Source organism: Camelus dromedarius, chromosome 36 (assembly GCF_036321535.1).
Source record: "Camelus dromedarius isolate mCamDro1 chromosome 36, mCamDro1.pat, whole genome shotgun sequence".
NCBI classification, from domain to species: Eukaryota; Metazoa; Chordata; class Mammalia; order Artiodactyla; family Camelidae; genus Camelus; species Camelus dromedarius.
Window position 1 is genome coordinate 4,690,170 of NC_087471.1, and position 13,158 is coordinate 4,703,327.

Below are 13,158 nucleotides of genomic sequence, written 5' to 3' on the forward strand. Positions count from 1 at the left end.
AGATTTTATGAGAGGACATGAGAGATATTGAAGATGTTTAGCGGACACACTAAACATGTGGCACAATAAACATATCCAGTTTAGGATTCAAATTGCTCATTGTCACTGTGGATGGGGGTGAGGGAACAGAGGAAGACAAGTTACAAGTTTAGTGGGTGCTTCCTATGTGCTAAGGCTGGGGGTGGGGTTTTGCAAGAAGGCATAGATTCCAAGACACCCCAGAGCATATAACTGGTTTCAGCAGTTTGTAGTTGCCCAATGCAGGGGGCGGAATCCTGGGACACCGACACCAAAGGGGACATGCAAAATGGGTTTTTAGTCCGAAAGTTTAGAGAGAAGAGCATTTATGGATCATAGAGATGGGCCTCAGCAAGACGTTGAGATCTACGAAATTTCCCCTTGTCTTTCATGTAGGTCCTGCCCCTGCAGACATACAAACCTCCTGCTGGCATGGGGCAGGTCATACTGCAGCCACACCAAGTAACCCAAGAGGCTCAGAGGCAGCGATGGCTCTCATCTCTCTGTGCCTTTGCATGTGCTGTTTCATCGCCCTGGTTACCCTTTTCCCCTTGGCCACCTGGCATCTCTTGCCCATTCTTCCAGATTCAGCTCAAACACCCCACTGCCACAATGAAGCCACCCCGACCCTCAGCCAACCTCCTGGGGCCGCTGCGACACTGTGCGCTCTGTGCAGCCTCTCTACTAGGGTACTGTTCCCTGGGCTATGCCCAGTCGTATGCTTCAAAGAAGGCCTCCCCACTAGACACTGAGCTACTCCAGGGCAAAGACTTCCACTGCATTTCAGTGCTGGACACATGGAAAACATACAATATGTGTTCGTAAAACTGGATGGGCTAACAAAGCAATAAGCAAGAGGTCCTGGGTTCAAATCTGAGGACTTCAGCATCACCACTTAGCACAACTAAGTGACCTCGGACGAGGTAATAAACCTTTGTTAGCCTCAGTTTCCACGCCTGTAAAATGGGGAGAATAATAGCACCTCCTCACAAGACTATTGTTAGGATTAAGGAAGATAACACTCGTAGAATGTCTAAAAGGAACTTAATTAATGTTGGCCACTGTCATTGCCATCGGTGTGATTTTAGTTAATGAGGTTTGAAGCTTGAGCCTAACGTTTAACAAGAGGGTCCAGGGCCGAGCTTGGGCCTGCATTTTCTATAGGGGAGCTCTTTCTGCCTCGTCCAATAAATGTTCCTGCTCCGGCTGAGGCCAGAGTGAGGTGTGCTGGGCCCCACCGATGCAGACGGACTCAGAGCGTTTCCCGGATCGAGAACCCTTCAGAGCAGCTGTCAGAGTGACAAGAGCGCCTGAGGTCCGGGTTGGTGGCAAGCGGAGCCCATCAGGACAGAAGCACAATTACAGCACCGTGGGCTTTCCAGAGCATTCGTCAGAAATGCTTACAGCACAGCAAATCCCAACTTCACAGACGGTCTCATCGGAAAACCGCTGACAAAGGCCCGTTATGTAACCGAGATGGCAAATAATTAGCACAAATGCTCCCCAACAGAAGTGGAAGAAACACCCCCCTAAGGGCCAAGTCATTCTCCAGAAGGAGACCGAAGAGAAAGTCGCTTGCCTAGCCCAAGTACCGGGAAAGGGTTTTCCTCCCTACAACAGACGTCATTGAAAACCTTCGAGAACAGCCCATCAACCCCAAGGAGCAGGACGAAAGCCGGGGGACCTTCCCACGGTGGGTGGGGCTGGGGGGGGGCAACTGCCAGGTCTTCCTCCAGCCCCTCGGTGAAGGGCAAGTTTATGGGCACCGGCCGTCCCCGAGCACTGGAAGGGGGTGCGCCCACCGCTGGCTAGCCCATCGGGCACTTTTTAAGGCAGCTGCTTTGTGGGCTCCGTGTGGTCAGCACAAAACCGCCTCTGGATAAGCGGTGTTAAATGAATACATTTTCCTGCATCTCAGGCTCTGATTTCCAGAGAACCCGGAGAAAAAGTAGGTCACCAGGGCAGAGGGAAGAGTGGCAGGCAGATCACCTGCCTCCTTGAGTCAGAAGCAACACCGGACTTCATCTATCTGAGTCCGGGAGATGTGTTTCTTCCAGCTAAGGGTTAACACCCAGCTCTCAGCCCTGTGGAGTGAGTACCCACGTAGATTATAAATCGGTGAGGGCTTCATAAAAAGCTGCTGAATAAAAAGGCTATGCTTTAAAGGCCCTTAAATGTGAATTTAATTTTATACTGTGATTCACATTTGGAAAGTTGCAAAATGCCAATCCATGCATGTGGGTGTCCGGGTGGCCACCTTGAATGGAGGCATGTGTAGACATGACACAGATTCAGAGGCAAATCTCAGAGCCTGCGCTCAGCACACGCGCCCAGCCCCCACAGGACCACTTTGCTCATGCTCTCTTTGGCAATGCTGTCAGAGCTTTTGACTTTGAACTCAGCCCCAGAGTCGAATCAAGGCCTTCAAGTTCACCTTCCCCTGATGCCATTATCCCCTGTAAGCCACGGGCAAAAATGGCCTCACCAAAAGGCCAGGCCCTCTCAGCTTCTGCAGGCTGGGCTGGTTGGGATTCGGGCTCTGATCCACTTCAGAGCAAACTTCAGAGACGGCGCCAACGGATAGACACAGCCTCTGGTGGCATCCCTACCGGGCACAGAGCAAAGAGCACTGAACCGGGGTCCCAGGCTACAGCTTCCTACCCCAGCTCGGCCACTAACTGGTTTAGGGGGGCCCCACCCCACCACTTAACCTCTCTGGCCCTCGGGTTTCTCTCAGAGAATCCAGATGAAAACCACCACCAACCTACCTCACATCGTTCCTGCGAGGAGGAAGTGAGATCACGGCTGTGAAACAGCCCTTTGGAAACACAGAGCTCCACAAGGGTAATTACAGCAGCTTCAGGACAGCTTCCCAGAGCCACGTGCTCAGAGGCCCATATCCTCAGCCAGGCTCAGCCTGTCCCCGGCAAGGGTCTCTGCCTACGGCCAAGTGGGGCAACACACAGCAGGGAAGGTGTTCTTGCCTGATGTCAGGATCCAGAGTCCCAGCCAGCCTGCTTAGCAGAAACTGCTTAGACCCCAGTTTCTCCCACTATAAAACGAGAGTCAGATCGCCTAGCCTCAAGGGCCCCTCCCAGAGCTACGTGCTACAAGGCACGTGGAAACAGACTAATACTTGCCTGGTCACTTTTTCCGATGGTATCAGAAGTTTATTTGGGGATTTGCAGAGCCAGTGAGCCGAGCACTGAATCAGGTGGTCAAGTTTACACAAGAGGAGCATCAGGCGAGGTGTCTGGCTCCAGGAGCTAAAAGTCAAGTTAGAACGCAGGACACGTGGGGCACATGGTGTTGGAGACGTTCCGCCACTCGTCATAAAAATGTGTGCTGAGCGCTTCCATTGGGCCGCGACCTCTGTTACGCACTTTACTTACGCGATCTTGTTGAATCTTCCACTATCCCGCAAGGGAAATTCCATCAGCTCCATTTTTATGAATAAGACAATGGAAGCTTAGAGGCAAAGCCACTGGCCCAAGTTCACCCAGCTGGTAAATGACAGAGCCAGAAAATGCATGTCCTGCCTCCCTCCAAAATCAATGTTCCTGAGCTCAAGGTGCACACCCGCTGGGGTTGGCCAAGAAGGCTTCGTGGAAGAGAAATGCAGTTATTTATTTGTTCGTTTATTTCTGTCCCCCACCCCACATAATTCCAAAAAGCTGAAGTCGTGTTGATCCTAAGAGACCTGCAATAATCGTAAAAGATCAGACCTCAGAGAGTAGAAAGGGAAGAAGATTGCATCTGATTGTACTGAATCACTTGTTCCTTCATCCATCTCTCTAGTTATTGAGTACATCGTAAGTTCCAGATCCAGGTCCTGTGTTGCATGTACTGAGCTGAGAGGCTCACTCCCTGACCTCAGGGAACTTAAAGTTGTGTGTGTGCATAAACACGCACACATGCGCACGTGTGTATGTGTGTAGAGAGAGAAATGATACAGCCTGACACAGTGTTCTGTTGAAAGGAAGCATGAACCCCAGGAGCATGGAACCAGACTTGGGGAGTCAGAGAAAGCTTCCTTGAAGGATGTGTGAGAGGGGTTGGGTAGTACAAATATTCCAGACATTACAGCTCTTAGGCACACAATTTAACTGAGTGTTCTGGCAACTAAAACAAAACGGTGACATATGATTGGTTCCACAGCGGTCTAACATCCAGGGGGAGTTCATTGCCCTGTACTCAAGTCTAAGATCACATAGATCCGTATTTCAGGGGCACTGCCTGTCCTGAATGGGTTTGCAGACAATGCAAACCTCCGTGAAGTGGCTGTCCCGTCCAGCAATCCCCCAGCGGAGCCGAGGGTGGAAGGCCGGAGCATCCCCAGTGCACACACTTGTTCAGGGAACCGAACTAATGCAGGGGCCTTATGCGGCTTTCCAGTTCTCCAACTTGGCGCAGCAGCTGAGCAAGAAGAATGTAGGAGGGGGCCGTGAGGAAACAAGGAAAGGAGGAGGGAACCTATATTTCAAGCGCCTGCTGTGTACCAGGCCCGGCCCTAGGTGCTTCATCCAATACTCCCAGCTCTTCAGAGTAAGTGTCACTTAACCCCATTTGCAGGTGATGAATTGAGTCACATAGAGGTTCAGTGCCTTCCCGCGGTCACACCGCTGGCGCTTGCTGTTGAAGGCCTGGAAACTGAGCTGGGCCCTGTTGAGACAAGCCCATCGTCTGGGCCAGCTTTGTGTGTTGGCCACCACAGCTCTCACCTGTGCTGCACATTCTGGATGAGCACCTGGTCCAAACCACTCACCTGATGGGAGAGGAAGCTGAGGCTGACAGAGGCAGGTGACCTAGAGCAGGAGGGGGACCACAGCCTTGCTCTCATGACTCCCACGCAGATAATCTTCTCCCTCACACCTTTTCCTCCAGGCCTGGCCCATCCTGGTGGAGCAGCCAGCCAAGTGTCCCCACTCACGGGGACTTCTCAGCAGGGAGGCATTTGTGAGGTGCCCTTTGCCTGCCCTACGTCTCAAGGACACGGCCACTTTGGTGCAGCCCTGAGGGCCAGGGGCAGAATTCCCCAAAGGAAGAACACATCCTGGACCCTATCCAAAGGGATGCAGTATCCAAAAATCCCACCCATCTTTTATGAGGAGACAATCTCCACCCAGTGCAGGGAGGCCAAGTGAGAGGGAAAATCTTCCCACCAGCCTCCTCCGTGTGCTTCTCCCTTCCCACCCACTCTCCCTCTGATTTCTCTCTGAGGTCACATGCAAACACCTAATGGCATTTTAAAAAGCCAAGTGACGGACTTAGTGAAATTCTTCACTAGTTACAAATTATCGCAGGAAGAATGCCTTCACGGGGACTTGAGGGAAATGGCCCTGGACAATGAGGCAGGCAGACAGGCAGCAGGAACCACCGGCTGAGTGCGCTTGCCCCCCGGCACTGCCAGGACCAATCATGGTCCTCGTGGTCACCCGAGACCTCCAGCTGCTGGATGGATGCAGGGTCCGGCCGAAGAGGCCAAGTTCAAAAGGTCCAGTCATTTCTCGGTCCACCTTCTGTGATTTGCTAATCAGTCAGATTCCCACAAAGGAACTAGGGGTTTGGTTTAGAGACTTGCACACGAGTAAGCAATTCCACTCACCATCTATGTTCTGACAACAGGAAACTTCCGTGTGTCTGCACACATATATACTCACTAGTGCGCTCATACCCCCGGGGCCCCTCACCGCAGAGAGGGGGGGAGGGTGGAAAAGAGAGAACACGTGAGGTCCCACAGGCCGGAAACCGACGAGCTGATCCACTGAGCTCCACTCTTTTAAATACAGGATTGTCAGCAAGTTTAGAAAACTTAAGACGCAGGGCCAGCCATGCCTGACCCCTCCCTTTTCGTTTGTCTTTAGAAGTCAGCATCTTTGCAGGGGGAGGGTAGAGCTCAGTGGTAAAGCATGTGCTTAGCATGCACAAGGTCCTGGGCTCAATCCCCAGTATTTCCATTAAAAAAAATAAATAAATAAACCTAATCACTCCCGTCCAAAAAGCAAACAAACAAAGCTAGAGAACAATGAGACAATTATCTGCATATTTAAAATCCTGTTCACCCATTCCCTGTAACCAATGGCGTCTTGAAAAAAACAAAACAAAACAACAACAACAACAAAAACCCCAACTATTAACAACAACAAGAAAAAAACCCAGCTATTAACAACAAAAAAAGTCAGCATCTTTGTGACCCCTGACAGGAGGGAAGTGGAGGAGCTTTGGCCCCTGACCCCTGGCCCTGGCTCCCGACCAAGGCGCCTCACTCTCCATCACCGACGGCGGGGAGGACAATTACCACCAAGAGGCCGCTCTCCCAAATGGGCTTTTCATGAAGTTGGTTCACCAGGGCGCACCGGAATCTTCCCATCTCACCGTCCTCCTGAGATTGGATCTATTTCCTGTCCATCTCGAGAGGCAGCTGCGGATCTTGGTTGTAAGGCGTGATGATCTCTAACAGGCTCCATCCCTCTGCCAACGGCCTTTCTCAGTCCCACGCCTGAGCAAGCAAGCCCAGGTTTTCCCCTTTTATCCTCAGTAACGGCCACTGGGTAAATAAACCCCCTGCCCCGCTTTCCTCCCTCTCTGTCCAGGCTCCTCCTTGACCAATCCACGCTCAGGCTCACGCCCTGGCAGATTTTTCCAGACTAACTTCCCGGAGTATTTGTTTACCAAGACATCTGGCTGCAGGGCAGAGCAAACGCGCTCTTGGTGCAAATTCAGAAAGAGACATGCAGAGGCCTGGCTTTTCTGCGCTGGAATGTCATTTAAAAAAAAACCAGGAGGGTGAGACTGGGCACTCCAGGATGCGCAGTTATTTAAAGGGACAGGATGCAGAAATGCAGATGGCAGTCGGCTAGATTACAGGATAAGCCTCCCACAGAGGAGCTCAGATGAACTTGTTTAAACAGATGTCCGATGCTCCATCGGCAATTCAGATGCTCTCCCCACAGGGTTCCCTTCAACACCCTCATCACATCCGGCCAGGCCAAAATCCATGGCGCTTCGCAGGTTCCACCGACACTTCCCTTTGTCCTACCCACCAGAAGAGAGTTTGCTAGGCAAATTAAGTTCTTTTAAATGAGATTCCAGGGTAAGGATGTCACCACCTAAGAGAAGAAACCAAAGGTGGATCAGGCTAGGAAGCAGAGTCCAGGGCTCTAGTTGCAGCCTTGCTGCTGAGGATGTGCTGTGTGGCCTGGGATGCAGTGTAGACCCCTGACTTGCTTCAGCAACAGGGAAAATGTGACCCAGGCCAGCACTCTCTGGGCTTCTATGGCAATTCAAGATTTTGGTTCCCCATTTTTTCCTCAATGTTCCACCTTCACACTCCCCTGGGACCCACTGAAACTCCAAATCTACTTTCTTTCAGTCAATCAACAAACACTGGCTAAAGTCCTTCTCTGCCTGGCACCATAGTAGGTGCTAAGGACATGGTGCTGAAAAAAAAAATAGATAAAGGTCCTACCCTCTTGGAGCTTACACTGTCATGGAAGGAGATAGATCTTAAATACCCAACACAGCCCACACACACATGAATATATATGTGTGCTCAGAGTGTAGTCTATCAGAAGGTGATAAGTGCTTTGGGAAAGTAGATGTTTGAGATGGGAAGTAGGGGGCAGGGAGGGGCACCTTGGACAGAGAAGGTCTTTTTAATTAGCTGGCATCTGAGCAGGGACCTGAAGGAAGGGAGGGAGGGAGCCATATTGACTGGAAGAGCATCCTGGACAGATGGAACAGCCGCTGAAAAGCCCCCGAGGTGGGAGCCAGCCAGGGGTGTTCAAGGAAGAGCAAGGAGGTGGGGGCAGGTGGGCGGGGGAGAGAGCGGCTGGAGAGGAGGTGGGAGGGGCAGCCAGGCCAGGCCCCCGAGGCTCTCTCCTACTTCAGAGATTACACTGCATCTGTTAAGCAAGACTCTATAGTTAAGATCTTTTTTATTCATTTAGATGAGTCTCCCTTAACTTCCCAATTAATTCAAACGGGAGGAAATTGGGCTCAGACTGACAGGGGGATGCCAGACAGTGCACAATGAAATCGGAAGAGGCTAAAACTAGGGGGGGCGTGGCAACACTTGGACAAATCACCCGAGGGGAGTGAGGCTGCCTAACATACCGATGTGAACGTCGTAGTTTCTGCTCTCAGCTCCACTCCTCTTGGAGGGGACAGGGCTCTGTGAGGGGGCTAGACCAGACAATGGGAAGAATGCCGATGCGATGGTCACGACAGGGCCAGAGGGAAGTTGTCTAGGGACTTGGGGTGGACGATCCCCCAAGATGCTTCTCGACTGGGTCCAGCCACTGAGGGGAAGAGCAAGCTGGCCTGAAGCAGAGGAGGAGGAAAGCCTTCCTTCTCCAGGGCCTGCAGATACTGAACCAAACGCCGGCACCAGAAGGTGACGCCGGAGGAAGCCAGCCGGGCAGGAGAAGGCTGGAGAGGAGGAGGATGAAAGACAGTTCCCGGAAGAGGGTGCTTGTGACTCTAAGTGTGTGCCAAACCGAATTCCAAACAGAACACAGGCACGGAGGGGAGCCAGCTGACCTCAAAGCATAGCCAGAGCCGTACCCAGAGTCCATATCCGTCGTCAAAACCTCACGCCTGCCTGCGGAAGATGGAGGTGCTGGGACTGCTTCAGCAAGGAAAGGTGTCCGAGGACACAGCCCCGGCCTGACAACAGAGGGTGGAGTGAGGAGCAGAGAAGGAGGGGCAGAATCTCTGGGGGAGCAGCCCCCAGGGGTGAATGTCAGAGGTCCCTCAGAAGATGAACAGAACCTGAGGGGATCCCCTGGGAGCACCCATCTCCCACCGGAAATCAGTCACATGATCAGTTACAGTGATTTAGAGGAAGGAGCACCCCTGAGTCCCCCGCTGTCCTGACCGCATCAGATTTCATGGAGAGGCTGTGGATGCCTGAGTCCCCATGGAGATGCCCAGGATGGGGCCACTCAGAGCCGTCCCCCGATGTGTGGGGAAGAAGGTCCCGGCCTGCCTGCTCTCTGCCGGGTCCCTGTGCCCGGGCAGATGCGGGGCAGCTGTTGGAAGGGCGTGTAGGAATTCCTGCCAGCTGACAGCAAAGAGGAATGAGGCCCAGAGCGCCAGCTGAGCCCCAGGCCCACTTGCGGCAGGGAGGGACCAGCAGTGTGGCTGTTCCTCAGACAGCCCAGAGCTGCCCTGGGGCTGGACAGAAAGATGCACGGGTTCGGGTGAGTTTAAGGGGCTCATGAGGGGTCATCACCATCCCCCGGGACAACAGCACCTCTGGACCATTTCCAATCATCAATAAAGTCCATCTCCTCTGCTGGGAGAGAAGGCTATTACGGCAGCCCCCAAGCAGAGATGCTATAAATATGCTTCCGGGAGGCAGGCCTTTTCGCCCTTCGCGTCACTGCGGCCTCACCCTCCCCCAGCCTTCTCACATGGTGAGAATTAAGAGTGATTTCAGGTTGCTGGAGCCCCTGAGAAAAGGGCCTTTCATCTTCCCCCGAGGACAAATGTGAAGGATGGGCTAGGGCAGCGGTGTCGTCCCACACGGATTTGTTTGGCCAAGCAGGCTGGACGCCGGTTCAGAAATCGAGCCGAGTGAGAGCTACAGCTTTTATTTTAAATTGTCAACCTCCTGCCTGTGGGCTGGCGGGAGAGGCGAGGAGAGAGGTCAGCCCACGGGGCAGGCTCGGGGGATAATCAAGGGGGAGGCTTTCCTGGAAGCCTCTCTCTGGCCGCGAGAGCTTCCGCCCCGTGGTGGTGGGACTAGTGCCTCCCACGGGGATGGTAGATGAGAATTAGTCACCTCTGCCTGGGTGGCCCCAGTGGAGGAGGCTCCGTGACCTCTGACTGCCCAGCAGGACCCAGGACAGGGTGGTGACTCGAGAGCGTCCTCCCCGGGAAGGGAGGTCAGGGCCGGCTCAGCGGGTGCTCCAAGTAGCCCTGATGGGAGTGTATTTTCCAGGAAACCTTGTCTTCCGGAAAAGGGAATGAATGGAACAAAGCACCATCAGCCTCGCGCAGAATGAGAAATCCACGGTTCTGCATAAGATGCTTGGTGAAAAATTAAAGCAACCGAGCTGGGTGGCGGTGCTTTTTGAAAGAGGGATGAATTCAATCTCCTTCCGAGTTATTCTGCGCTGGGCTGGTGAGTTCAGAAATAGCTGACGGTCATAGAATCACAGAAGCCTACTGTGGACGGGGACCACGTAGAGCAGCGCCTCTGACCCTTCCCTTTGTAGACAAGGAACGTGGGGCCCAGCCGGGTTAAGTGACTTGCCCGCAGCCACGCAGGGGCTCTCGGGGCCCCACTGCCAGGCCGCGCCTTCTCTGCGTGCACGCGTGACCTTCTCCCCTCTGCCACCCCAGAGTGACAGCTTCCCTTGCTCTGGACCACAGGTCCTCCTCCAGCTCACACAGCTCCTTCTGCAAACCAGGGAATGACCCCCCTTCCTCAGGGCTGAGGCCCAGGTGGATGCACAGATGGGTGAATTGAGAGCAGCCGAATTTCAAGCCCATTTGTCCCCCTGTACAGAGCACAGCTTCATAATCGTTCACGCAGCTCCCATGCTCCAGACCACGTGTGCGGCCCGCAGGCTGGTCCCTGCCCTCGCACCTTGCGCCCAGCGTAGGGCCTTTCTTCCGAGTCCTCAAACAACATGTTCACCTCACAATGGCGACCTGCTTTCTCTTTTCCTCCAAATTGTGGGCGATTTCAGCCCTGTCACCCATCCTCACTCCCTGCCACCGAAGCTCCGTGGTCAGACAGCCTGGGATGGAGAGCTTGGTCTCAGAGATCGTTTAGAGTAAGAGATGCAACGTGCAGCCCACGGGTCAACCCCAGCCCAGGCCTGCTTTCGCAAATCCAGTTTTACTGGAACACAGCCAGGCCCCATCGCTTACATAGCGCCTCTGACTGCTTTCAAGCTGCAATGGCCAACATGGTACTTAGGACAACCAAGGTGGCATGGCCCAAAAGCCTACCATATTTACTGCCCAGTCCTTGGCAGAAACCGTTTGCCAATCCCCGATCTAGAGCAACTTTACTGAGGCTCAGGGAGTTCAGTGACTTAGCTAGGGTCGCTAGGTGGTGGACAGCAAAGCCAGAGTTTGAACCCAGGTCCCCCGACACCCTTTCCAGTACACCCCAGACTTCTGGAGGACAGAATATGGACTTACATAGGTCATCAAGCCCTCACCTAATTGCTAGCCCTTTTTTCCACAGGGGAGAGATGAGTCTGCTCACAAAGCATTCTTGGTGACCCCAGACTTGTTCCCAAAACCTGGGCTTGGAGGCCTGGGGCTCCCTCCCTGCAGGGAGTTCCCGAGAACCCCTGGGAGCTAAGCTGTTCTGGTCTCGCCTTGAGCCCCACCAGGGACCCCACACCAGCCTACCCCCATCAATTCCCACTGCCAATCAGTGCTTCCTGTTCTAGGGTTTGAGCTGGTGCGCCGACAGCGTGGTGTTGGGGGGGCGTGAGATGTGGACGTTCTGTAGCCGCTGTCCCCGATGACTCACAGATCAAATCAACTCTGCTTTACAAATAAGAGGAAGTTTCCTTTTTTTCTCTCCCCACCCTCTTAACTCCATTTGACAGTGCTTCCAAGAGCCCAGTCCAGGGCCTGAGAGTGGTCGTGCTCTCATGTCCACTGCAGGGAATCCGGGAAAGCATCTCGGGGCACAGAAAAAAGGAAGAGGAAGGGAGATGGGATGGACCTCCAGCACAGCTCCTCCAGATGCCAAAAGGAGGAGCCGGGGCCGACCAAGCACGTGCCAAGAAGCCACAGAGGCCCAGGGACGTGGCCGCTGGGGAGGACAGGGGCATGACTGATGCCCGGCGCTGAGTAGAGCCTGGCCTTTAATGCCCACACCCCTCCTGCGAGGCAGGGACCGCCATCCCCATTTCACAGGTGAGAAACTGAAGCTCACGTTGAATGTGGTCACCCAGTTGGTGAGCAGCAGATTTGAAACTCAAATGCAGGTCTGCCTCACCCCTGAATGTCTCCTCTTTCTAGCCCTGGCATCAAGTCCTTGGCATGACCTACAAGAGCAGGGCTGGGCAGTCCTGGGAAACCTGTGTTGCCAAGCAGGTTATAGAGGTGGGGCCAGGGGGGCAGGGAACCGAGATAACAGCTGTGTGTCTCATCTCAGAACAAGGCAGGGACCCAGACACGTGGCCCACACTACGGGGGCCGCCCTGGACCAGGGCACAGCTCGCTGGATGCCAAGTCCTCTGAGCTCCTGAGCTGGCATCCCCCGCCGCTGCTGCAGGTCCCGTCCAAGGGGTCCTAACTGCACTGAGAGGAGGGCAGCAGGGGCAAGCGCCAGGCAGGAAGCCTGGGTTCTTGGCAGAACCAAAATTGTCCCGGGCTAGAAGCTTCTCCGGGGAGGGGAGAAGCACCCCTAGATGGTTTCAGTCTTGACAAGGTACTAGAGCCTAGAAAACAGGATAAGACAGCTTTGCAGATAGGTGATTCCCCAGATCATGAATCCCTACAAAGCTAGTGGCAAAAAAAAACCCTCATTTTCTAGACATTGCTGCCTCTGGGGTAAAGGCACATGTACTTCGTATGGAAGACTCTTCCCAAAAACTCTGAATTAATTTCAGGTCTACCTCTGGTGGCCCTTACCAAACTCCTGCTTTCTTTCGTTTTTCTCTCCCCTTATCGGTCCCCCAAGCCTAATCTCAATGTCTAGGCCCAAATGTCTTAATGTTACTAAGATTCATTCAAACCATTAAACTAGTTAGCATTAAGATAGGAAAACTTTATTCTTCCCAGTTTTATTTGTACATTTTGAGAAGATCAGAGAGAATAGGAATCATCTCAACCAGAGGAATGAATATTTAATGGTAAAACTGCAGCTATGTGATACCCATGTGGGGAGATGTTTTAAGGCAGAGTAAAGCTGCCCGGGCTCTACTCCTTCTTCAGAACGGCGCCCCCATTTCCTTCGGGGAAATTTCCTCTCCCGCATTACGCAAGCCAAGGCTTATATCCCATCAGCAACACCAGACACGACGTAGCCTCCTCTCCCACCCGAGCAGGGCAGGAGGTGGGCAGGAGGTGGGCACGGGGCCCCGGTTCGGCCAGTTGCATGACAGTTGGTTGTTGTTCATCAGAGAGGCAGCAGCATCCTGACCCTAGAGATTCTGCCTC